The sequence below is a fragment of the Rattus norvegicus genome, chromosome 17 (genome assembly GCF_021556685.1).
Source record: "Rattus norvegicus strain SHRSP/BbbUtx chromosome 17, alternate assembly SHRSP_T2T, whole genome shotgun sequence".
Taxonomy (NCBI): domain Eukaryota; kingdom Metazoa; phylum Chordata; class Mammalia; order Rodentia; family Muridae; genus Rattus; species Rattus norvegicus.
Window position 1 is genome coordinate 58,237,063 of NC_141550.1, and position 25,206 is coordinate 58,262,268.

Sequence of the window (25,206 nt, forward strand, 5' to 3'; positions counted from 1 at the left end):
TAGTTTTGTGTGTCAACTTGATACAAGCTTGAGTTATCACAGAGAAAGGAGCCTTAGTTGTGGAAATGCTTTCATGAGACCCAGCTGTAGGGCATTTTCTCAACTAGTGATCAAGTGGGGAGCACCCAGCCCATTGTGGGTGGTGCCGTCCCTGGGCTGGTGATCTTGGGTTCTATAAGAAAGCAAGCTGAGCAAGCCAGGGGAAGCAAGCCAGTAAGTAACATCCCTCCATGGCCTCTGCATCAGCTCCTGCTTCCTGACCTGCTTGAGTTCCAGTCCTGACTTCCTTTGGTGACAAACAGCAATGTGGAAGTGTAAGCTAAATAAACTCACTCCTCCCCAACTTGCTTCTTGGTCATGATGTTTGTGTAGGAATAGATACCCTGACTAAGACAGCCCATAAGTAAGTTTGTAGGGCTTTTTCTTAATTGATTGGTGTGGGAGGACCCAGATCACTGTGAGCAGTGCCACTCTGGGCAGATGGTCCTAGGTTGTGTAAGAAAGTAGGTTGGCCAAGCCATAGGGAACAAGCCAGTCAGCAGCATACCTCCATGGTCTCTGCTTCAGTTCCTGCCTCCTGGTTCCTGCTCGAGTCCCTGCCCTGTCTTCCCTCAGGGTTGGAATGTGAAATAAAATATGTCAAACAAACCCTTTTCTTCCCAAGTTGTGTTTGGTTTTGGTGGTTATCACAGCACTGAAAAGCGAACTCAGACAGGCAGGGTGAGCCCATCTTGGTTTGTTTTAGAGGAATCAGTGCCCTTTTTAATTCAGCGTCCTTTGTTCATCAGAGGTCCCGCTGGGATGCTAAACCAAGGCTTCAGCTTCGAAGCAACTGAGAAAGATGACTTCTCTTTGTGCCTCATAGTCCCAGACCACATGGTCTAGAAAGAGTAAACTAGCTCCTGGTTCCTCCCTTAGATTCTACCAAGAGAATGGAGACCTGTGTGAAGTCTAGCACTTGAAGATGCCAGGTCTAAATGAGAAGGATCAGAGACAGACAAGGCTGCTCTGCTCTGGCCTGGCTTGTTGGCTTCCTTAAGGAGGGGGACACATGATTGCTGGCATCTGGAATGGAGACTGCCTGTTCTCAGACTGGATTCCCTGAGAGGTGATCTGATATAACCATGGTGCCCTGGGCCAGAAAGTCTCAGAAACCAGAGTCTCTGGCCATCGACTACAGATTTTCTTGGCATAAAAAAGGGCCATGTGGGGTTAATTGTCTCTGCACTGTCCACAGGGCAACCAAAGGTGACTCACCTGTGGTGACTCTCAGTACTGGACTCATGGTCACAGGGATACCTCTCCAGGCCACACTGGAGCTGCCCTGCTTCAGAAGCACCTAGTCGGTGGCCTTGAACTTGGTCCTCAGACCTCAACAGTAGCCACAGAAGACAGGGGAGGAGAAGGAGGTTGGCAGGAACTGGGGTAGAATTTTTTTCCTGCTCCCAACTGGTGATCAGTTTATACCTACCGTAAAGCAGAAGGATTAATAACGAAGGTAATTTTACCTCAGTCAGACTGTAACTACAGTTGTGGGCTTATTGGGTGAAACAGCTAATCCCTCTGCGCTTGGCTCACTTAGGGAATCCGATGCCTGGGCTTGTCAAGGCAGTATTTCCAAATGGACACCGCTTTCCGCAGTCCTACTCTCCGGGGCTGGTGGGCAGCTGTCTGGATTGTCTGGGACTTTTCCTATTGGCCGGTAGTGACTTCTCAGCAGATTGAAGATGGAGGGGGAAGGAAGGAGCCTGTGTACTAGAGGCATGGGGACTCTGGGATAAGAGGGAGGGCAGAGTTGAAGGAAAATGCCAGGTGCTGGAGTGGGTGGGCGCACAGAAAAGCAGGATGGAAAAAGGCTTTGGTACATCTAAGGTTCACTGCAATCTAAGACCCGAAGTCCTTGAGGGATTGAGATGCAGCAGAAGGAGGGAGGGGGCAGAGGAAAGGGGCGCACCTGGGCATTTCAGGAGGCACCAGGGATAGGCAGTGAGGATCTGTGGGAGGCGCCAACGCCAGAAGACTGTGTTAGTCACGGTGAGGCTGCTGTTGAAGCCAAGATGAAAGGCTTTTCAGTCCACTCAGGGCTGTTCAGAGGAATTCCCTGGGCAGCCACCCTGCTGCACGTATCTGAGCAACACAGCTCTTTGAGGACTGAGGGCTGGGCAGAGGGAGGGAGCTGCATGGGGCAGATGATGAGCCGGGCCAGTGCGGGGAGGGGCGAGGAGCTGGGTGGGTGTGGCCTCCTGCTCGCGTGCCAGGCCTTTGCAACGTTCTGTGCGGTAGAATCTGGTGCTGGGTGTGGCCGGCCACGCAGCTCGACCCTGGGTGAGCCATAGGGAACTCACCCGCCTATTGACAGCGGGTGTCCAGACAGGGCCAGGTTGCAATCAGGACGCAGAACTGTCTGCCTGAGCCTAGAGCTTGACTTCCCCTCTCTTCTTGCAGTCCTAGGCTGGAAAAAGGATGAGGTAAAGCCTCATTCCAGAAACTTCTAGAAATGCCTACGGTTTCGTGGGAGATACTTTGGGAAAGCAAAGTGTCTGGCACCTCAAAAGCCGCTTAACAGGGAGACAGCATCGAGTGGGGGTGAGGCGTGGGGAGTTAGGTGCAGTCCTGGTGTAGTGGAAGCCCATGGTGACTATAAACTTTAATGAAATCCATTACCTACTTCTCTGTTCCTCTAAGCCGTGTTCTTATGTAACGACCCCACCCTCCCAACCAAGGGTGTGGAATACATGATCCCTCTTTTGCAGAGCAAGGTGGGCTACAGAGACAGGGCTTCTTCGCAGGGAACAATTTGGCCTTCTGGGCCAGCTTTTGGGTCTAGAGGCTCCATTGCCATGGCAACAAGTTCTTCCCGTGGGAATAGGGAAGTCCCGAAAGTGGAGCAAATTGGAAAGGGGCTGTCTAAGCGCCAGCTGGGGCTCCCTGCAGGCGGGCGGGCAGGCAGGCAGGCAGGCGGGAGAAGGGAGGTTATGTCTATAGGGTGGGGGCAGGGGCTGCTGAGTCTGACTCTAAGTGGGTTGGGGCAGTATTTCCAGTCAGATGGAGCTACACATGCTGGGCATGTGACATGAGGCCCTCTCCCTTTGGGCCAGTGAGCAGATGTGTTTGCTTAGAACAGCCACTGGCAAGCAACTGGCCTGGACTAGGAGGCCTTTCACCTCTGTGGGTTCCAGCTTCCAGTAGGTGGCTAAGACAGTTCAGAGAGGAGTTGAAGCTCTATACGGTTGAGGCCACTGTGTTATTTTTACAAAATTTGTCGAGTTTTAAAGATTTTTATTTTTTTAAACCAAAAGTTGTAGTTAAAAAAAAAACAATCTGGAAAAGTTAGGGGAAAAAAAGGTGAAAGATACCCACAAACCATTCACTGAGAACTGTGGTCATGTAGCCCAGGCTGGGCCCCTCCTATGCTTGTCTCCTGAGTCCTGGGACTGCAGCATGCATTTCCATGCAAAGCAGTCATCTCTCGGAATTCCGTGCAGAAGTAGATCATGCTGTCTGTTTGTGACTTGAATTTTCTCTTACCATGAGAAAGGCATGAAAAGATGTAGAAACCCACATTCTCTCCAGGCATTGTACAACACACTGCAGTCTATTAGCCGAAAGATACAGCTGAACATTTAATTTGCTTCACAACAGTTACTGTTCTGCTTGGTGATACATACCTGAATACATACATTCTCGAACATTCCGGTTTCTCAGGGTAAACATCTAAATGTAGAATCAGTAGGTTAAAGGACATAGGCATTTAAACATTTTAATGCACATGTCTCTATTGGAGCCTGTAGGATTTTTTTTCAGGAGCTAGCAGAGTTAATCGTTCCATCCATATTAGGAATAACAGGGAAAGCCACGGATAATTCTTTACTTCTAATGCAGACTCTGCTGAACAGGCTCCTGCTGGGAGCATGTGGGGCTCAGTCCTGCAGGAGGCCCTCTGAGGGGGCAGGAGAAGGAGAATAGTCCTCCCAATGCCCCACTAGGGACAGCAGGCAACACACAACCTCCTCTCTCCCTGGTTGGTTGGAAAGTGTGGCAGGTACATTCTCAAGTAGGTCAAGGGGCTGTGGCCAGAGCACCTCAGCTACAAATGAATTATGACTCTGTCCCCGAATCCATGCCAAGGGGTGGGTGAGGTTAACCCAGGACAACATTGCATAATGGGTTAAGACTTTGCTTGGCCCTTCCCCTTCCCTCTCTGCTCCTTAAACCTTTTCTTGGTGCCAACAACTCCAACTGCTCAGGATCCCAAATGGTTTAACTCTTTAGGGCACAGCGAGAATGCAGGCGATCTCAGCACCTTAGATGGTGGGAAACAAATATGCTGCTCTCCCAGACACACTTGTGTTAAGAGAGAAGCCGAAGGGGAGGGGGATTCTTAACTGAGAGAATTCTAAGACGTAGCAGCTAAAGGCCTTGTGGGTGTGGGCTGCCCGAGTCTGAGGCTGGTCCAGCAAGAGAACTTTGTCCTTTCCTGGCCAGGGCAGGTCAGATGACAGAATGGAGGCAGGGCAGGCAGGAGGGACGAGGTTTGTGTGCTTATTCTTGAGCCCTTACGCTCACACCGCCTTTCACCTAGAAAATGAGGCACAGAGAGAAAAGTGGGCTGAACATGTTGCTGGGGGTGATGGGAAGGGGGAGATACTCAGGGGAGACTGGAAAAGATGAGCTGTTGGGTGAGTGGGAGGGATTAAGAAGGACCAGGGAGATGCTGGCTCATACTCCCAGTCCCATAGCTCCCTCCCACCCAGTCCAGAAGTCGGTGGACGGAGACAGTAGGGGATCCCGGGAAGGCATTTCTTTCTTTCAGCTTTTGTGCTCTCCGGCTATGTCCACACGGAAAGGGAGTGTCCCTAGTTAGGTCGTAGGCTGCGTGACAACAGTGACTTTCACCTCCCTGGTTAGCCACATGCAGTGACCATCAAAGTCACCTCAGATGGACTACATTTCCCCACTCATGTCATCTTGGAGGCACACGAGGGCAAGCAAGGCTCTCTACTCACAGACAGCTTCATTTCTAGCTGAATTGCCCCCTCCCGCCGGCAGCAGGTGCTACTTAGAAGCCATCGGCTGACCAGCTCCAGTGGCCACGTCTCAATTCTCACCATCTTCCTTGGCTGTGCCTGTTTCCGGGCACACCATTTTGAAACTAAATCCTTATTATTATTATTAATTATTGGTTTACATTTCAAATGATCACCCCCTTCCCCCATCATATCCCCCGCCCCCCTCTCCCCTTTGCCTTGAGGGTTCTTTCCCACCCACTCACCCTCCGGGCCTCTGTAGCTCCCCATTCTTTGGTGGGTCTGTCCTGTGAGCTGTTCCCTTTCATCTCCTAATCACAGGCCTCCCCCACTACTCTGTCCTTCAAAGCAACATGAGGTAGTGGAAAGAATGCCGGTTTTGGAGCCAGAGCAACTGTGTTTGACTCTGGGCTGCATCCTTTGTTAGTTGTGTGGCCTCTCTGAACCTCCATTTTCTCAGATTAGAGCAGAGCGTCATGAGTTTTGAAGATACTGTGGTAAGGTGGCCAGACAGGAGAGGATGCAGGCTATGTGGCAGTCCTAAGAGTCCCTGAATGACTCTGCAGGATATTATCCAATGGCCTGTTGCCTCCCTGCTCACCTCTGAATGGAAAGGAGCCAGCTCTATCTTGACTTCTCTCCACATCTGGTCCTTGTCTCCGTGTATCTGCTAAGTGTTTCTGCTTTTGATGTCCTGCCACGACCCAGCAGTGGCCTGCACAAACCAACCGTGTCGCCCTTTTCTCTGCAAAATTTCCTGCCAGGATTTTCGTGTTGCAATTTCCCAGATGCTCTGGCTCGAAAGGTTTTCTAGAGTCTCAAATGTAGACATCTTTACCCTTTGGAGTGATAAGAGTTGCTGGTAGAATTGACTCCACATGCATTTCTGAGGTACCCCAGTGGGACTTTGGAGGGGTGGGGTGGCCAGGCTGAGGGGAGCACTGGCAGAGCCTCAAGGCTGGGATGTAGGTCCTGTGCTTGCTCTGCTCCTTGCAGATTCCTTTTGTGGAGTCATGAGCTGGCAGCCTTCCGTCTGCCAAGGCGCTGGCCTTTCCCAAGGTCCCCCTTTGCTTCTGGCCTTCTCTCACCTCCCTGCCACTAACAAGCGTCTTTGTTAAGATTCATGGACATCCCAGTTTGATGTGTCTTTTGCTGCTGGTTTCTGGGTGCTGCAGTTTTGGCTTTCATCTCAGCCCTGGAATAATGCTAACCGAGGCCAATAGGTGAGTCTTCCTAGTGAGTACCAGGTTCTTTACTCTTGCACAGTTCGGGGCCCTCTCTACACACAAGCCTCATTTGGCTCTCTAATTCCCTTAGTTTCCCTTCTGTCTCACCCTTCTGCCTGGGTTTTTTGCTCCAGCCTCTCTTGAATACTGACGAGCCCCAGCTTTTGCTTTATGCTGGTGAAGTTCTTCGCAAGCTTCACATTCTCCCTGGTGACCTCATTCACTCCTGTGGCTTGGAATCTGTTTTAATACCACTACATTGGTAATTCCCAAACACCTGTCTCTTGCTTTTCCAGATATTTATTAATTAAAAATATCCCTCTCCTTCTGCTTAGAGTTCTCATCCTATCTCCAGTAAAGTAAAACTTTAGTAAAGTGAACATCGCCAGCCAGCTGGCAGAGGATCCATCCACTCCAGACTCCGAATCATTCTGGGTGCCAGCCATCTCTTAAATATTTCCTAAAGTCAGAGGTGGAATGCCTACGGCTTCCCAGGCTCTTGAGGTGAAAAGAGAAAAGAGGCAGATGAGCAGGAAGGCCTCAGCAGTGAGGTGGTCCCAGCTGAATGAAGAACCACAGCTTGATCCCTGGGAGTTCAGACGCTTCATAGAGCAGGTTCCAGCGAAAGCCTCTGCTCCAGAGGGGGTGGGGTGTAGCCACCCCTGTGAGGCAGCTCCCTAAGAACTCGTTGGTTTCAGCAACTAGCACATGGACACACCAGTTGCCCAAATTCAATCACGCTGCAGAATTTAAATGCACTCTCCTAATTACGCCATTTACTCTTTTTGTGTTTTAAAATTATGTTTTTGTGCGTGTGTGTCTGTGTGTCTATCTCTGTCTCTGTCTCTCTCTCTGTCTGTCTCTGTGTCTCTGTGTCTCTGTGTCTGTGTCTCTCTCTCTGTCTCTGTCTTTCTGTGTCTCTCTCTGTCTCTGTCTTCCTGTGTCTCTGTGTCTCTCTCTGTGTCTCTGTCTTTCTGTGTCTCTCTCTGTCTCTCTGTCTTTCTGTGTCTCTCTCTCTGTCTCTCTCTCTGTCTGTCTCTGTGTCTCTGTGTCTCTCTCTCTGTCTCTGTCTCTCTCTCTCTTTCTCTCTCTCTGTATGTAGGTTAGAGTCAACTTGCAAACCGGGGTTCTCTCCCTCTGTCATGGGTCCTGGGGATTGACCTCAGGTCATCTGGCTTAGCAGTAGGTGCTGTTAATCTTGCTGGCTCCTAGTTAACTTTTTCTGTTCTTGTGGTCATTATCTAAGTTAACATCACAGCTTTCAGCTTTCTGCAATACGACAACAGCTCTTGTGTCATTGACTAGTTTATTATCTGTATTATTTGTCAGGCAAATTCGTCTTTCTAAAATCCCCATCTTTTCATGGTACCGTATTTATCGTTTCTTCCATGATTTGCATGATGTTTTAGATTTTACTTGTTTGAGACAGGGTCTCACAAGCCCAGGCTGATCTTGAACTCTCTAGCTGAGTGTCACCTTGATCTTCAGATCGTCCTGTTTCTAACTCCCAAATAATAGGACGACAGCTCTTCACTGGGTCCAGGGCTTCGTGCATGCCCAGCAAGCACTCTGCCGGCAGGGCTACATCCACAGCACAGCACATTTGAAATGACGGAAAAGACTGTGCGTGACTTTGGTTCCACTCATCAATTCTGGTGCACCCCGACTCTTCACTTCTTCAAGCCACAGCAGCACTTGGGATTTTCGTTCTGCGGCAGCATCGTGACTCTGTCAACACACACTCTCCTCTGCTTCAGCCCCTCTTCCACCTCTCACCAACTGTCTTTACCTTCATTTTTACAACTTATCATGCGTCCTTTATACACCCACCTTCTTTGCTCCAGACTCCCATAATTCTTTTTACCTCCTCGTCCTCTTATCACGTGGGCTGTGTCTCTTATGACCATGCCGAGTCTCTGTCTTCTTGAACCTTCTTCGTCTCTGGTAGCTCTTTAACTACATTTAACTCCTTCTTCTCTGTGTGCCCTTCCTCATCTCTTCCCTTTCACCATTTCCTGTGTTTTTAAAGATGATTTTTCCTTTCATTTCCTCTTCTCTAGTAGTTTAGCAAGAGCTCATTTACTTATCTGTGGTTTAACAGCAGGGATTAATTAACTGCTGGTCTACCTGAGTCCCAGGCCTGCCAGCTTCAGGGATGGCGCGTCCATTTCTTATCACTGTATTACCAGGGCCTAGTGTGTGGATAGAGCTGAATGGAAGTTTCCTTGTCTGAGCTAATAAATAAGTAATGACAATGTCCTGGCTCTTCTGCCTGTTCTGAGTGCTAGCACCTGTGCCTTCCTCACAGGAAATGCTTAATCAACATGGGTGTTTGATTTGGTGTCTGTGTGCTCATAGTTGTATGTGCTGTGGTGTGTGTGTGGTGTGTGTGTGTGTGCGTGTGTGTGTGTGTGGTGTGTGTGTGCGCGTGTGTGTGCATATGCAGATGCATCCCAGAGGAGGGGAGGCTGGGAATCAAACCCGACACCTCACGTACGCCAGGCAAGCCTCCAGCCTGGGCAGATAGTGTTCTCCATTGTTAGAATGCTTTCTCTGCCAAGCTCGGGTCCATCCAGATCCAGAGTCTTGGAGCAGAGCGTGACTTTAGTGGATGAGGTTGGGCAGGACTTGAACAGTCCCCAGAAGGACTTCTTCAGTTTCCACCTTACTAGACCTGAGGCTCAGAGTAAGCCTAGCGGAGGGGTGACTGGGGCACAAAGCCATGGGCGAGGACCGACAGTGGGTGGTGGTGGGCTGGGGCATGTCTTGCTTTTGTGTTTGTTTCACCTCCTGGCATTTTAGGGAATTTCTGATAAAATGTCTAAACACAAAGGACAGAAACTTCCACACAAAATGTCATACATAGCCTTTGCAAAAAAAAAAAAAAAAGCTTGAAAAATTTCAAAACAACTGTATGACTATGGCTTTCAATGAGGGGAGATTTTATTTCCAGAGTTATTACATTATCATAATCAAATGCTCATTTTTCTTCAACTAAATCACAAGACACATGAAGAGGCAGCAACAAATGCCATGTCTCCTCCCCACCGAGTTAGCCAGCCATCTACCAAAGACTTTTGAACAAGTGTCACTAATGTAGTTAAAGAACTACCAGAAAACCTGGGTGGAGAACAAAGGGGGGGTCAAGAGAAGAAGAAGATTAACAGCAAGGTGGAAAATTATGAAAAGGGACTGAACAAAATATAAAATACATGGCTAAGATAGAAATTTTCGAGTAGAAAATTCACCAGCGGAAAACCCAGCAGATCACAGCAGACGGAGAAAGAGCAGCAAGGAAAGCTGAAGCCGAAATCCCGCCGCCAGTCTGTGTACCAGCTTAGTGTAGTGTGGTCACCCAGGGAAAGAGTGAGAGAGTTCCGGGAAAACACTGCTGGAAGTGTTCACACTTCAGGAGAGACGGCATCAACACACCATGGGAAATGCCATACGAAACTGTAAGATGAGAACTTGCCATCTAGCGAACCTTATTCCTAAAGAAATACAGAGTAATCCTGTCTGCATAGCCATATTGATTGACCCGAAGCTGGCTTTGGTAATATTATCTCCTTAATAATGTTCTTCGTTACATGCTGGGCAAAATCTAAACACTTTGTGATTTATAATCTGATTTCAGCAACCCTTTCAGCATCACCCACCACGGCGGCCGGACTTGAACAGTAAGACATCACCATGCTGTTCTCTCTCTCCTTGCCTGCTTCAGTCTTCACACGGCCTCATCTGGCAATCTTGAACTCTATGTCTTTGAGGGGTTTTCTCTAATGTTAATAAACTGTCTTCCCTTAAGTGGCAAACTTGCTGTCTGTGTCCCTTTGGGTAGGTCAAAGCGTCCATCCACTCTGTTGCTAACTCTTACCCAGAGCCACACAGCACTGAGCAGGGATTGGGGAAGGTGGTCTCTGAAGGCCTTATTACCTGATGCTTAGCTCTGGACTCACCTGGCAGCTTCTCCTCACTGGGCTCGGCCTCTTTTTCCTAAAATGATCCTTTCTCCAAATGTCATGGAAGTACTTTTGTAGACATTAGTCAAAACCTCCTCTGAAGTCTGTGTGTCAGAGAAGCTTTAGGGGAGTCTCCATGATGTCTTCCCCCTGGGTTCCGTGAGTCTGTTCCTTTGTCTGTTGCCTCCAGTAGCTTCGGGCTCACTGCTGCCTGTCTGGTAAGGCTACTGGGATGAATCTGGTTTGAATCTGAACCGTGAACCACAGACTCATGTTTTGAGGGCTTGTTTCCAAGTTGGTGGTGATATTCAGAGGAAGGTTATAAGAGTGAGTCTTCGAAGGTCAGAGTACCATGGTTCCACTCCCATGTTCCTAGTTCACTACAGTGTGAACAGCTGCTACCTTGAGCTCCTACCACCACAGAGAGAGCAGCGGCCATAGCTTTCCACTGAACTGAAGTTACCATGAGCCCAAGTCAGTGTTTCTCTTCTCTTGTTTGTTTGTTTCCCTGTCAGGTGTTTTGGTTATAGTGAGGCAGAGGTGGCTAATTGGATTCAACAAGGAGGTCTCTTAACAGTCTAGTCCTTGGGACCCTTCCTAAGAGCTTAATGAAAGCCATAGCATGTTGGAAAGGCCTAATGCCCAAGAACTGTAAGTGCCTGTCGGTCACAAAGGTAGTCCCTGGCCAACAGCCAGCAAATGGCTAATACTGACTGCTACACAGTTGCAAAAGAGCAAAACCTGCCAACTTCACTCCCCTGGAAGAGGTTCCTTTGCCCCTCTAAAGAGGAGTTTTAGGTTCCGTTGAAACTGTGCGATCACAAACACACAACTCTGCACCATTCATTTATCCACTCTGGAAACTATAGAGTAAGTGGGCTCAGCGAGCAAACAGGAGCTGAGGGGCACTGTCCTTAGCAGAGGGTCAGTGTGTTTCTGAGCCTTGACCTTGGAACCCAGAGCCTCCAGCACTCGTCATAATGGGTCACGCTCTTAGCTCTCCCATCATGAGCTGACCCACTTAAAACTCAAGTGTGGGAACACACAGAAGAGTACACTGGGCTGCTGGGCATAGCCTACATTGGTAGTTGTCTGCAGAATGGGGTGTTAGGAAAGTCCAGACTCCGTCCCCTCTTCATCCCACAGACACACTTGGGCCTCTTGAAGTGATGTGTCAAGGTATAGCCTGGGTCCCACTGCCCTGGTAACTAGGTGAGAGGGGCAAGAGAAGAGGCCAGGCTCACATTAGTGACAAAAGGAAATGACAAGATTTCAAACTAAGTTGTTTCTTAGAGGTGATTACAAGATTCAAAGGCTAGGCAATTCTTGTTAGAATTTCTCTTACTAGACAGGTGTCCTTTGTGATTAGTGTAGTTTAAAATTAAAAAAAATTATTGCATGTGCTCGCATGTGTGTGTACAGATCAGAGGACAACCTTCAGGAGTCTGTTCTTCCACCATCAGTTCAGTAACAGCACTCAGGTCTTACCCACAGCGGCCTGCTATTGGCACTCTAATTCCTGATGTTCATGGGAGAGCTTAAAGATTTTACCCCTTTTCTTTCTGTGGTGATGGAGATTAATTCCAGGCCTTGTGTATGCTACGTTAGAGCTCTACCGTTGAGCTACATTCCAATTTTAGATGTTTTTAAATATAGTCTAAACATTAGCTTCATCTTCATTATATACTTAGTTGATGTTTTAAAGGAAGACACAGGCATGATGTAATTGTAAACAGGACAGTCTCTATTTAAACAATCACAAACAAGTTATATACAAATTACAGAACTTTATTCTATGTTCCAAGAGCCTGAGTCCTATCTTGCTGTCCAGACAACCTCCATGAAGCTGTTGGTGGTACTGGAAGAGGAAGGACAAGAGTATCTGTGTCTTTCCATCCAGTTACCGATCTACTTCCGGGAGCTGCCTTCCTCCTTGTCCTGATTCCCCGGAATGACAATCCCCGAGAGTTCACGTGTGTAGCTCTCGACAGCATCCGCATTGCATCCCAAGGCAGAGCAGCTGTGCATTCTGGGTGTTTTTCTGCCTCCTGATAATGTCCCTTCTGCTGTCACTCCAGAGCCCACCCAGGGACCCCAAACTGTTGCTCTTGAGTAGCATCCTCAAGTTAGCATTTCTTCCTGAGGGATGGGCCTGACCTTAGTTTTAACAGGACTCACCAGGGCTTGGTAGTTCACAATGGAGCCCACAGAGCTCTGGCCACAAACCACAGACAACCTTTCTTTACAGAATGATCTTCTATGGAGCACGAGCTCAGGGGAGGGATAGAAAGACCAAAGAGAGGGCACAGACCTACAAGGGGCCTTGAAACTGTCTGATGGTGAGGTATGCTTCTCAGGTAGGCCTTTCTTTGGCTCCACATTCTCCTATAGCTTCAGCAAGGACCAAGCTGCATCTGAAAGCAGCAGTGACCATGAGAAACTGTGGATGCCTGGATGCCGGGATTGGGGCTCCTGGATCAGGGGCAAGGCCGGTCATGCTCCTAGCCAGCTGACTCTTGGTGAGTGCTTAGCAGCCCAGGACTTCAGGATCCTCTCTCCTCTCTTCCTCTCTCATCCCCTCCCCTCCCTCCCTGTCCCATTCCCTCCTCCCCTCTCCACCCTTCCCCCCACCCTCCTGTCTTTCATCCTTAGAGAATCTGCCTTACTTCCTGCTTGCAGTTCAAGTTCCCCAGTGCTCCCATCTGCCCCTGGGCCTAGCACCTACAGCAGAATCTCTGGAGGAGGAAGAAGAGGAGGAGGGGGAAGAAGAGGAGGAGGGGGGAGAAGAGGACGAGGGGGAGGGAGAGGAGGAGGGGGAGGGAGAGGAGAGCCATTTTTCTGTTTCTTATATTAGGTAGAATTTATTTGACTTCATACATAGAAGCCCCAGTAAAACAACTTGAACAAGAGCAACATTCTTTTCCTTCTGTGAGAGTCTGGGCAAAGGCACTTTGGGTGAAAGATTGCTATGTACTATTCTTATCTAGGGCTTTCTAGGCCACTAGCTCAGCTGTTCCACAGACTAAGTTCTGAGCCTCATTCTAGGTGCACAACAATCGTTAGGCTTCCATGTTGTAAGGTCAAGGGAAAAGAAACAGGAGGAGACACACACAGCCCTTTGATAATTGTGGAGGTTTGAATAAAAATGGCTCCCCATAGGCCCATGTGTTTCAGTGCTTAGTCTTTAAGGAGTGGCACTATGTGGGAATGATTAGGAAGCATGGCCTTGTTGGAGAAAGTGTGTCACTAGAGGGCGGGCTTTAGGGTTTCAAAGCTTCAAGCCAGACCCAGTGGCTCTCTTCCTGCTTTTGCTGATCTGGTTGTAGAACTCTTGGCTACTTCTTCAGCACCACGTCTGCCAGCCTGCTGCCATGTTTCCTGCCAGGCTGATAAGAGACCTAGCCTGTGAACCTGTAAGGCAGCCCCAATGAAGTGCTTTCCTCTATAAGAGCCGCCATGGTTGTGATGTCTCTCTTTACAGCAATAGGGCACTGATTCAGACAGTGACCTGTCACTTGGCCGCAGAGCAATTGGAAGAGTGTGGTCAGAAACCCCACTATGTATGGAGCTATCTGTCCTGTGAGAGGGCAGCAAGCAGAGTGGCCACACTTTTCTTCACTTTTTCTACCCTTTAGTTTTTAAGTTTTAGAATGCTTATGACAGACTACAAATACAGCAAATACGAAGATAGGTCAGGACAAACCCATGCTTTGGAGGGAACAAATGTTAATAATTCAATGTGCATTCTTTTATATCTTCCTTGAGTCATTAAAAATGTACAAACACCTCTGTCTCTCTGCTCACATTGAGTTGTATCGTCAAGGAAGGAAATTGGGCCGCACATAATATTTTCTTTGTTCAAATGCTATGAACTAGATATATGTGATCTTGTACCTCTTATTTTTCATTTTAAAAAGTGAATTTTTTTTTTGGCACAGGCTTTCTCTTTGTAGCCCAGACCTTTCAGTTCCCCTGCCTCAGTTTCCCATGTTCTGAAACTATAGGCAAGTGCCATCACACCCAGGCGATTATTACTTGATATCTCACAGTATAGATTTTATCTGATAGAAACACTGCATTGTCTTCTATCGTGCTCCAGCTGAGCAACTGAATACCTCTGCATAGGTGACGTACGCTTTTGTTGTTGTTGTTGTTGCTTAAACATTGTTATCATAAACCCCCAGTACCTCAGGAAGTGTTTCTATGGTGCACTAAACTAAGAAGTATGAACAATTTAAAGCAGTGTATGCTGCCTGGTGACTTTGGGAAAGACCTCCATCAGTTGCAATGGCTGCAGAGCTGGCTTAGGTCTTTGCTGCTGGGACAGGAGAGTTGAGGCTGTGTCTGGGAGACCATGGAGTTTCCAGGAACACTTTGCCTGGATCAGTGGAAGGAAGCCTCTCTTGTCCTCTCCGCTCACAGAGACGGAAACTGTGAGGTCACCTCCCCTGGCTGCCTGTAAGCCGATGAAGTCACAGTGCTCCACACAGGCAGGCTTGCCCTGGGGAACGGAGACTGATGCTGGGATGCTGGGGGGGAGCTCTGCACCTTGTGGGGGGACTGGAACTCTTTGCTCTTGTGTGGGAGGGCTGGGTGGAGGCAGCTGTTGTCCTGGCTGAGCCAGTAGATGAAACACAGCTGTAGTTTCTTCCTCTCTGTCATGAATGCTAACTCTGCATGGTCCAGACAAAGAACTGAGCCAGTGTCCAGGGACAGTGACTCCATTCTCTGTCCCCATTGCTCCCACATGACCAGCATCTCCATGCTTTCCGGCTTGCATCGTCCTCTTCTTCTTCTAGGTGGCAGCCGCTCAGACTGGTTACCTGTGGGTGTGTCAAGAGCCACAGATATCCTGGGAACTAGGGCAGAGGCCAAAGTCAGCCCTCTCCCTCCTCCCTTTCTCTGGTTGCTCTGTGTATCTGCATCCTCCAGGTAGGGTGGGAACTGGCATGTCCTGAGTATCTGGGTTTCCTCTCCTCTTCCCAGTCCCAGCCCTGCTTACAATGAATGGGAAGCTGAACTTCCTGCCCAGCAGAGCCCAGCACTCAACCTCTGCAACTCTTTCTCAGCAGCAGAGAGGGAGTGTCTTGGTTAAGGCTATGATAAAACACCACAACCAAAAGCAACTTGGGGAGGAAATGGTATTTCCTCTTCACAAGGTATATAGTCTCATCCAGGGGAGTCAAGGCAGAAACTCCAGCATATCAGGAACCTAGAAGCAGGAGCTGATGCAGAAGCCATTGAGATGTGCTCTTGTCTTGCTCGTCATGGCTTACTCGGCCTACTTATAGTACCCAGGACCACCAGTCTAGGGATGGTGCTGCTGACTGTGAGCTGGGCCCACCCACATCAACTGTCAATTAAGAAAGCGCACCACAAGGTTAAGGGCCAGAGGGAAACCTAGAGAGGGCATTTTCTCAACTAGTTATTTTCCTCTTCCAAAATGACACTAGTTTGTGTGAAGTTGACATAAATGTAGCCAGTGTGTGATGCAGAAAGCAAGACTTAATGGTTTGGTGTCCGAATGCTCAGCCTGGGGGTGAGGACGATGGCATACAAAGTCAGGTGGCCCAGACAACTGTGACCCCTTTACAGTTCCCTTCATGCCTCTGGATTTCTGAGATTCTTCTCCCCAGGTTACTCCATAGGAAGATGCTACCATCCATTCTAGTCAGATTGTGCCTGGGACCTACATCAGTGTGTTGACCTCTGTCCAAGCCAGCAAAGGAAAACAAGAGAGTTGTTGCGGTGGGGGGTGGGGGTGGGTTTTTTTTTTTTTTTTTTGTAGATTCTTCATTCCAATCAACTGGATTTTGATATTTGCAGGTGTAACCTGCTTTTTCCCACACTTGGGGGAAGTGCTAACCTCCCCCCTCCCCTCAGGTATATCTAGAGCAGTGGTTCTCACCTGTCCTAACACTGAGGCCCTTTAACACAGTTCCTCATGCTGTGGTGATCCCCAACCATACAATTATTTCTTTGCTACTTCACAACTATAATTTTGCTACTGTTATGAATCCTAATGTAAGTTTCTGTGTTTTCGGATGGTCTTTTCTAGGCTAGCCCTGTGAAAGGGTCAGTCTACCCAAAAGGACCACTGATCTAATTTGCTTAGCAGCTCCAGGAAACGTTGCATCTAAGGATATTTCTGAATCTCAGAAAGGCGGGCAAGCAACCCAGCGGGCTAGCCCCAAATGTTCCAGGACAGGCTCAGCCACATGGGTCTCTTTCCCTCAGACTGCAGGCTCTGAGGAGCAGAGACTATCTTATTTCCCTCAGGATTCCCACCGCCTCTGAAGAGCCTGGTTCAGAGAACTTGCTGAACACTACTGTACAAATGTAGAGACTGTGGACTCACAGGCAGACCATGCCCAGGAAGGACTGTGGTCACACACAGTACTTTCAGTTATTTATTAATAACCGGAAATAGAGCTCTGGGCCCTCTACCACTGAGCTACAGGACTGGTCCCTTCCTGTGCAGTTCCCTTTGTGTTAAGACACCAAGGGGTGGCAGGCACCAACCACAGCACTGTGCAGGCAGCACAGCCCAGAGCGAAAGGCTCACCCTGATGTGTTTATAAAAAGATAAAGAGGGGGATATGTTCTATGGAGGTGTGTCGAGGTGTGGGGGAAGGGGGTGCCTCTGTGGGCATGTTGAAGTATCCCTTCCCCTTGAGGGACCAGCTACATGACAGTATAGTATAGGGGCAGAGAAAGGCAGAGAGAGAGAGAGAGAGAGAGAGAGAGAGAGAGAGAGAGAGAGAGGAAGAGGAGAGAGAGAGGAGGGAGAGGAGAGAGAGGAGAGAGGAGAGTGGGGAGAGAGGAGGGAGAGAGGAGGAAGAGAGGAGAGAGAGGAGAGAGAGGAGAGAGAGGAGAGGGGGGAGGGGGGAGAGGGGGAGAAGAGGAAGGGAGGGGGAGGAGGGGGAGGGGGAAGAGTAGAGGAATAGAGGGGTAGAGGCCGGCCATGAGCACATGGAGAGAGAGGGGGGAAGGGAACAGGGAGAGAAGGGACAAAGGGGGAAGAGGGTGAGAGAACAAGAAACAACAAGAGAACAAGAGAGTGAGGAGGGGGCAAGCAGCCCGTTTTACAGTGTCAGGCATACCTGGCTGTTGCCAGGTTACTGTGGAGGTGGAACTTAGAATGTTAACACACTCTCTGCCTTCCTGGGGCTGAACCACGCCTGATGGGGAAGCTGGGGGTTGTACCAAGTTAGCAATGATTGTGGCGTGCAAAGGCCTCCTGTGTTCTGAGCAGCAGGCTGGGAGCCCTGAACCCTGGATGCTCTCTGGGGCTCTTTATTCTTTCATGCTTGCTCTGCTTTAGTGATTTACATCTGCAGGCCCTAGCAACAGTTGCCAAGATAAACAAACAGTAGTGTAAGTGGGAGCTCACCTCTCCCAGTGTCAGGGGTGCTCTTCAGGGAAATCTGTTAGCCCTGACAGGTTGGCCACCTGGGTGGGTAGAGGGCCTCAGAAGGCTCGGATTGCTGTACACCAGGGATCTGAGCAGGGTCATTTGTTATCTGTAATTAAATTGAGCTAATTTCATTCTGTGACACAGAGACAGTCTCAGAAAAAAAAATCTTATCCCATGCCTCATAAATGTCATCATGGTGCCCCCACAGGGGATGATAGGTCATTTTGATCAGTTCCTGGTCCCCTAAGTGGATTGGAGCCTGATCCCACAGCCTTGCAGCCAATCTGATGCCCAGGCCACTTGGAGCCAACCCACACGAAATGTCACATTTATATAATCAGCCCACAGACAGACAGGAAGGTGCTTTTTCTGGATAAATGTAAGGACTAAGGGAGGGAGGCTGACCAATCAGTGCAGTGTAGCCTCTGGGGTCCCAGGGCAGCCGCTGAGCTCAGCCCAGCTGCGGCCATTCATCTTTCCAGGTTTGCCCCATGGGGAAATGACAGAGATGCAGAGAAAAACCCCAGGCAGCCAAGTTCCCCTTTTAGTCGCTGTCCTAGAGTGGTTCTGAGAAAGCAGGCAGCCCTTGGGACTGGAAAAATGACAGCAAACAGAGAAGAATGACCTCAGAGTACTTCTTAAGATAAAGACTTGAGACAAACCAAATGCTGGCCTCTGAGAGTTCAAAATCTGGACAAACTCATGAGGAAAAAGGCGTACGACAACAAGCACAAGAGGGTGGGTTTCCTTCAGGGGACTAAGACTTTTCTGGACCTTTCCACACTGTAAGTCCTTGGCAGGGCTCCTCGGCCGACCCCCTTCCCTTGCTTGATCCTGTCCTCGGGCCTTGACATCTCTCAGAACTCTCTCCACCCGGAACAACTTGCTGTCCTGACTGAGGAAATGGCCGCCGGGGACGGGGGTCTCCTGCTAGGGCCAGTAGTGTTTGCCTGAAGAGCAGCCTGGTTGGAGGGTAGAGGCTCTGTCCATCTTCAGCGGCCTGACCACAGCAATGACCTTCTAACTGCTTTGGTGTTTTGGTTTCTGACCCTCCAGCCTTGACTCCATCTCCTTTTATTCAGGGTAGGGGTTTGGGGGAGGGGCTCTGGAAAGTTTCACAGGGCCCCTGAGGTCCTTTGCAGCAACAATGGCCAGTTACAACATGGTGGCCTCTGGGTGTGTTGCCATAGATTCAGATCCTAGGAGGGTCAGGGACTGGCTTCCCAGTTCATCTTTGGGAGGTACTGGGACCTTACGAATGCGACCACAGGATCACATAGACCTTGGACTCATGTCCCTGGAAGATGATGCGCCCCAGTCACTTCCTCTCTAGTACTGTGTCATCCCAGGCCCAACCCACTCACTCTCTGTCAAGTTCCAGGTCTCTCTGAGCCTTGGTTCCACCTAAGCGTCCACTGAGCCTGCGCTGCAGCAGTGAGGAGAGGAGCTGGTTTCCATGTGTTGTGCTTCACGGTCATCTTCACCCACACTCTCTCATCTCACGCAGTCTCTCATCTGCCCTACTGAGACCACGGCCCTGGACGTCAGGGTCTGGGGTGCTCAAGGCCCTCCTCATCCTTTCCCTCCCTGGAGTAGTGCCAACTTCTTACACTCTTTTTGGTCCCTTAAATTTTCAGGGATCAAACACTACTTCAGCTAGCATTGGCCTTAGTCATCCGTAGATGGGGCTGAGGCAAGAACAGCATACCTGAAAGCTCCGTCTTCAGTCAGAGCGGAAGTGTCAGCTGCAGCAGGTTCTTCAGAGTCTTGTCTGGCTAAAGAAGAGGCCTTTGCTTAAAGGGATTCATTATACAGTGAGCTCAACCTCAGATGCTCTAAAATCTTCCTTTGTAGCCATGGCAAGCTGGAGATTTACTGCAGCCCTGTGGTGACTCAGGAGTGACCTCATTTAAAGTCCCAGCAGCTCTTTATTCCAGTATCTGATGGCCCTGATGCCCAGTGATTTAATCAAGCCTCACTCTGGAGATGAGGTCCACACCATGCGGGCTCCCTCACTGAAGGTTTTAAAACCATGAGGTAAAGTGAGCAGAACCACGCTGCCACTCTGAAGGTGACTCTGCAGAACTTTTTGGGGGTGGTCTCTATTGTGGCTGCTCACAGCTCAAGATGAAGGGAAGTTGCTTCATCTGTAAGTCAGATCCTGACAGTAGCTGCTCCTTCTGGCTTGATGTGCAGTTAGTTCAATCCTCAGGGGTCATCACACATGCAGTTACTGTGGGGGGCAGGGGGAGTCTGACCTATTTGTAAAGTCTTGCTCATCTGTGGGCATGGATGAAAGACTGGGCTTATGCTTCTGTGTCCTGACCCTGATGGGAGCTAGCAGTCTAAAAAGTGTGTGGCGTTTCCTGAGAGGGCTCAGAACAGGCATCTGAGTAGGGCCTGGTGGGAGAGAAGCAACTGGGCAGTGAAGGAAGGGACCAGGTTTGAGGAAGTAACAGCCTTTTAGCAGAGGAAAGGGCAGGTAGGACAGGACCTGCTGACTGGCAGGCGCAGAGCCTGTGGTGAACAAACATGAAGTCAGCAGGAGTATTTGCTGGGTTCTCAGGGTCTGTGCTGAAACGAAGGCCTCCAGGAACTCCTGAGCCATTCCAACCAGGCAGTTACATCCAGGGTCCATTGTCTGACACACAGGGTCCCCAGCAGATCTTGCTGAGTGGTGGACTTTGAAAGAAAATGGCGAGCTTCCTCTATCCTAGAGCTGGAGTTTATCACTATAATATAAGGTAAGACTAAGAGAGAAGTAGGCACCTGGGTCCTAGGGTACTGCTGTGACAGACCTGTCCGTGCTGTTTTGGGAAGGAGTGTAGAAGGAGGCTGGAGTTTTGGGGGTAGGAAACACATTGAAGAGTCCAGAACTTAGTGAGCCTTTGTGGGAAATTGGCAGATAAGAGTGTTATGAGCAGTCTATAATGGAGGTCTGGCTTGCGAAGTTTCAGAGGGAAATTTTAGAGTCCTTTAAAGATTCTACAGGGACTGTTTGTACGATATAGTTGAATTAAGAATCTAGTTTCTAGTGAGCTGGAACTGAAGAATCAGCTGTGATTGACAAGAGACCAGGACCACTGACCTGAAACCTTCGCTTTACTGGGACAACTGATGCTGGTCAGCTGGAGCTGGGAACTCAGTTGTGATCAACTGGAGACCAGCATCACTGAGGTGAAATCTGGGAAGTGTTTCCTCAGGGTCAGTGATAGTAGCTTTGGTTGAAAGGGGACCAAGGTTGCATCTTATGCTGGCAGCCAAATTGGTAATGTGTAAGCATCTCCTTCATGGTAATAGTTCTAGCACCATGGAAGCTGTAGAATTTAAAGAAACTATGGGTAGAAGTCTAGACTTGACACTATGTAGCAAAGTTAAGAGTTTCTGAAGACACTAGGAAAACTCTAGTCCCTTGATATCTCTCGATGATAAGGTAAGTCTACATTCCGCACGCAGGCCTTGTAAGACAAGTCTGTGGTAAGCTTGCCAAATGGAGGCTGTATGTTAGGGAATTTGTAGTCTATGGAGTAAACGGTTTGCTGAGATGCTTTTAAAATATGTGATATGAAAACTTGTGTGATGGCACCTTCCTGTAATCTCAATACTCAGGGGCCTGAGGCAGGGGGGTTACAAGTCCCAGGCTAGCCTGCGTCGCAAGGTGAGACCAAAACCCTCTGTAAAATGCACAAGGTGACTCATCAGAACTTTGCAGCTCAGTGAGGTCCTGGGAGAAATGCATTCTCACAGGAAGTTTATTATCACCCCCACCCCCTCACAGGAAGTTTATTATCACCCCCACCCCCTCACAGGAAGTTTATTATCACCCCACCCCCTCACAGGAAGTTTATTATCACCCCCCACCCCCTCACAGGAAGTTTATTATCATCCCCCCACCCCCTCACAGGAAGTTTATTATCACCCCCCACCCCCTCACAGGAAGTTTATTATCACCCCCACCCCCTCACAGGAAGTTTATTATCACCCCCCACCCCCTCACAGGAAGTTTAATATCATCCCCCACCCCCTCATAGGAAGTTTATTATCACCCCCACCACCCCCTCACAGGAAGTTTATTATCACCCCCACCCCCTCACAGGAAGTTTATTATCACCCCCCCCACCCCCTCATAGGAAGTTTATTATCATCCCCACCCCCTCACAGGAAGTTTATTATCACCCCCCCACCCCCTCACAGGAAGTTTAATTATCACCCCCACCCCCTCACAGGAAGTTTATTATCACCCCCACCCCCTCACAGGAAGTTTAATTATCACCCCCACCCCCTCACAGGAAGTTTATTATCACCCCCACCCCCTCACAGGAAGTTTATTATCACCCCCCACCCCCTCACAGGAAGTTTAATTATCACCCCCCACCCCCTCACAGGAAGTTTTTTATCACCCCCCACCCCCTCACAGGAAGTTTATTATCACCCCCCACCCCCTCACAGGAAGTTTATTATCACCCCCCCTACTCACTCACAGGAAGTTTTTTATCACCCCCCTACTCACTCACAGGAAGTTTATTATCACCCCCCACCCCCTCACAGGAAGTTTTTTATCACCCCCCACCCCCTCACAGGAAGTTTATTATCATCCCCCCACCCCCTCACAGGAAGTTTATTATCACCCCCCACCCCCTCACAGGAAGTTTATTATCACCCCCCCACCCCCTCACAGGAAGTTTAATATCACCCCCCACCCCCTCACAGGAAGTTTATTATCACCCCCCACCCCCTCACAGGAAGTTTAATATCATCCCCCACCCCCTCACAGGAAGTTTATTATCACCTCCCCACCCCCTCACAGGAAGTTTATTATCACCCCCACCCCCTCACAGGAAGTTTATTATCACCCCCACCCCCTCACAGGAAGTTTATTATCACCCCCCACCCCCTCACAGGAAGTTTAATATCACCCCCCACCCCCTCACAGGAAGTTTATTATCACCCCCCACCCCCTCACAGGAAGTTTAATATCATCCCCCACCCCCTCACAGGAAGTTTATTATCACCTCCCCACCCCCTCACAGGAAGTTTATTATCACCCCCCCCCCCTCACAGGAAGTTTATTATCACCCCCACCCCCTCACAGGAAGTTTATTATCACCCCCCACCCCCTCACAGGAAGTTTATTATCACCCCACCCCCGGGTGGCTCCAACTCTGGCTCCTTTAATTTTGTCTATGATTTATAATGAATATGTGTATACTTTTAGGACACAACGAGGCTTGATATGTAAAAATGAGTAATATCTATGCTTTCAGGTTTCTAGTGCTGTTCTATTACATGTCTTTGTAAAGTGCATATTTTGTGCATTTCTGACTTTTTTTCTTTCTTCTTAGCACTGTTCTTCAGACGTCTTGTTACTCAGCACCCCTCTATTCTGTAGGCTCTGATGCTGCAGACTTCGGTAGTATGCTCTCCGGGTGGCTACTTTGTTCTTGGAATATCAGATGCTGGGTTTCTGATGGTCCTGACATTGCAAACAATGCTGTCAGCTGCTATGGAAGGAAGGAAGACACTGTGGGAATTTTCTGGGCTGTGTACCCAGGAGTAGGCTGCTGGGTAATAAGCAGGGCAGTCCTTCTATTCCTATGCAAACACCTCCCTGTATCCTCATCAGCCTGGTCACCTTTTCAAATGCAGGAGGCACCCAGGTCAGTTAAGACAGAGTTAACATGCCCCAACCCTACCCCGATCTTCCATGATGTTTTCCATGATGACTCCTGTTAGTTTCTCAACAGTACACTATCCATGGCCTCCAGTGCACCCTGGCTTCCCTACAGCCTCCCCCTGCACTCTGTTAGTTGGACAAATCAGAGAGCTCCCCTTTTTCCTCAGCACTGGGTTCACTCACTGACACTGACACTCAGGCTTCCCTACCAAGGTGCTGCTCCTGGGAGGTACCTACAGCTCAGATGCTCAGAAACACTGGCCAGCGCTCCAGCTGTGCTTGCAAGTTGGGGAGAAGGCAGGCTCACCGAAGCCAGCAGATGAATGTCAGAATATGGAGCCAAATCATTGAGTGAATGACCGTTATTATCATTTGGTGTTGAAAGACTGTCAGTGGCCTGGTTCATTCTGAGCTGACCTGGCCTAGCCTGGCTGGTGATTCATGATTCATTCTCAGCAGGTCTGGGAATGGCTGCTAACACCTGTAACTATCGATTTTTGGTGTTACAAATAAATTTGAGCGGCAGGTAAATTAATAAGCACCGAGTCCAAAAGGCAAGATAGTCAATCACTAAGGGTTTTGGTCCCTTCTGTACCTTGGCCTGCTGGTGTTTTCTAGGTTTGTGTTCCTCTGACTTTGAACTGTGTTGCTCCCCAAGAATATGATCTCCAATGTCCCACTTCCATGTCCCGCTGTCTCCTCAAACTTGACTTGCACACTCTTACACTCCAGCGTTGATCCTTGGCAGGACCAAGGGCTTCTCCTCCCACCAGTGCCCAACAAGGCCATCCTTTGCTACATATGCAGCTGGAGCCATGGGTCTGTCCATGAGCTAATGAGCACTGTTGACCTCTTGTCTTAATGAATAAGCACATCACTATTAAATAATAAACCTTTCTTGTTTGTCCCCAAGATCTATGTTAATATCACAACATAAAACATTATAACTTTACAAGTCCCATGGTCTTTTAAAAGTTCAAACACTTTAAAAGTTCACAGTCACTTTAAAATAACTAAAGTCTCTTAACTGTGGGTTCCTGTAAAATTCAAAATAAGTTAAATACTTTATTTCAAGTATTTCAGTTTTGAACCTCTGAACTATGCAGCGGGAGCTCTCTCAAGCATCTTCTCACTGAGTAAGAAGAAACTGACTCTCGGGTATTGTGTTCTCCATCTACGACTGGAATGTGGTGTGATTTTAATTTTTTCTCAACCTCTTTTTTTTTCTTTTTTTTTAAATTTTTTTTTAAATTTATTTAATACGTAATAATAATTCTTTGGTTTCCCGGTAAACATCCCCCTCCCCCCTCCCCTTCCTTATGGGTGTTCCCCTCCCAACCATCCCCCCATTGCCGCCCTCCCCCCACAGTCTAGTTCACTGGGGGTTCAGTCTTAGCAGGACCCAGGGCTTCCCCTTCCACTGGTGCTCTTACTAGGATATTCATTGCTACCTATGAGGTCAGAGTCCAGGATCAGTCCATGCATAGTCTTTAGGTAGTGGCTTAGTCCCTGGAAGCTCTGGTTGCTTGGCATTGTTGTACATATGGGGTCTCGAGCACCTTCAAGCTCTTCCACTTCTTTCTCTGATTCCTTCAACGGGGGTCCTATTCTCAGTTTAGTGGTTTGCTGCTGGCATTCGCCTCTGTATTTGCTGTATTCTGGCTGTGTCTCTCAGGAGAGATCTACATCCGGCTCCTGTCGGTCTGCACTTCTTTGCTTCATCCATCTTGTCTAATTGGGTGGCTATATATGTATGGGCCACATGTGGGGCAGGCTCTGAATGGGAGTTCCTTCAGTCTCTGTTTTAATCTTTGCCTCTCTCTTCCCTGCCAAGGGTATTCTTGTTCCCCTTTTAGAGAAGGAGTGAAGCATTCACATTTTGATCATCCGTCTCGAGTTTCAT

The 25,206-nt window shown here is 48.9% G+C and overlaps 2 long non-coding RNA genes across 3 annotated transcripts; one reads left to right on the forward strand and one right to left on the reverse strand.

The window, feature by feature from the left end:
• The first annotated feature begins 6,019 nt into the window (after positions 1 to 6,019).
• Positions 6,020 to 10,065, forward strand: LOC134482857 (uncharacterized). Of its 2 annotated transcripts, XR_015641721.1 has the most exons (3): positions 6,020 to 6,250; positions 9,260 to 9,806; positions 9,888 to 10,065. It is a non-coding gene; the product is annotated as an uncharacterized LOC134482857 (long non-coding RNA). The 2 variants fall into 2 exon arrangements; XR_015641722.1 differs by lacking the exon at positions 6,020 to 6,250 and having other exon boundaries at positions 9,466 to 9,708.
• Positions 10,066 to 11,942: 1,877 nt separating this feature from the next.
• LOC148000207 (uncharacterized) lies at positions 11,943 to 19,530 on the reverse strand. Its single transcript, XR_015641723.1, has 2 exons — positions 19,338 to 19,530; positions 11,943 to 15,035 (listed from the first exon to the last, which is right to left on the reverse strand). It is a non-coding gene; the product is annotated as an uncharacterized LOC148000207 (long non-coding RNA).
• Positions 19,531 to 25,206: the final 5,676 nt, after the last annotated feature.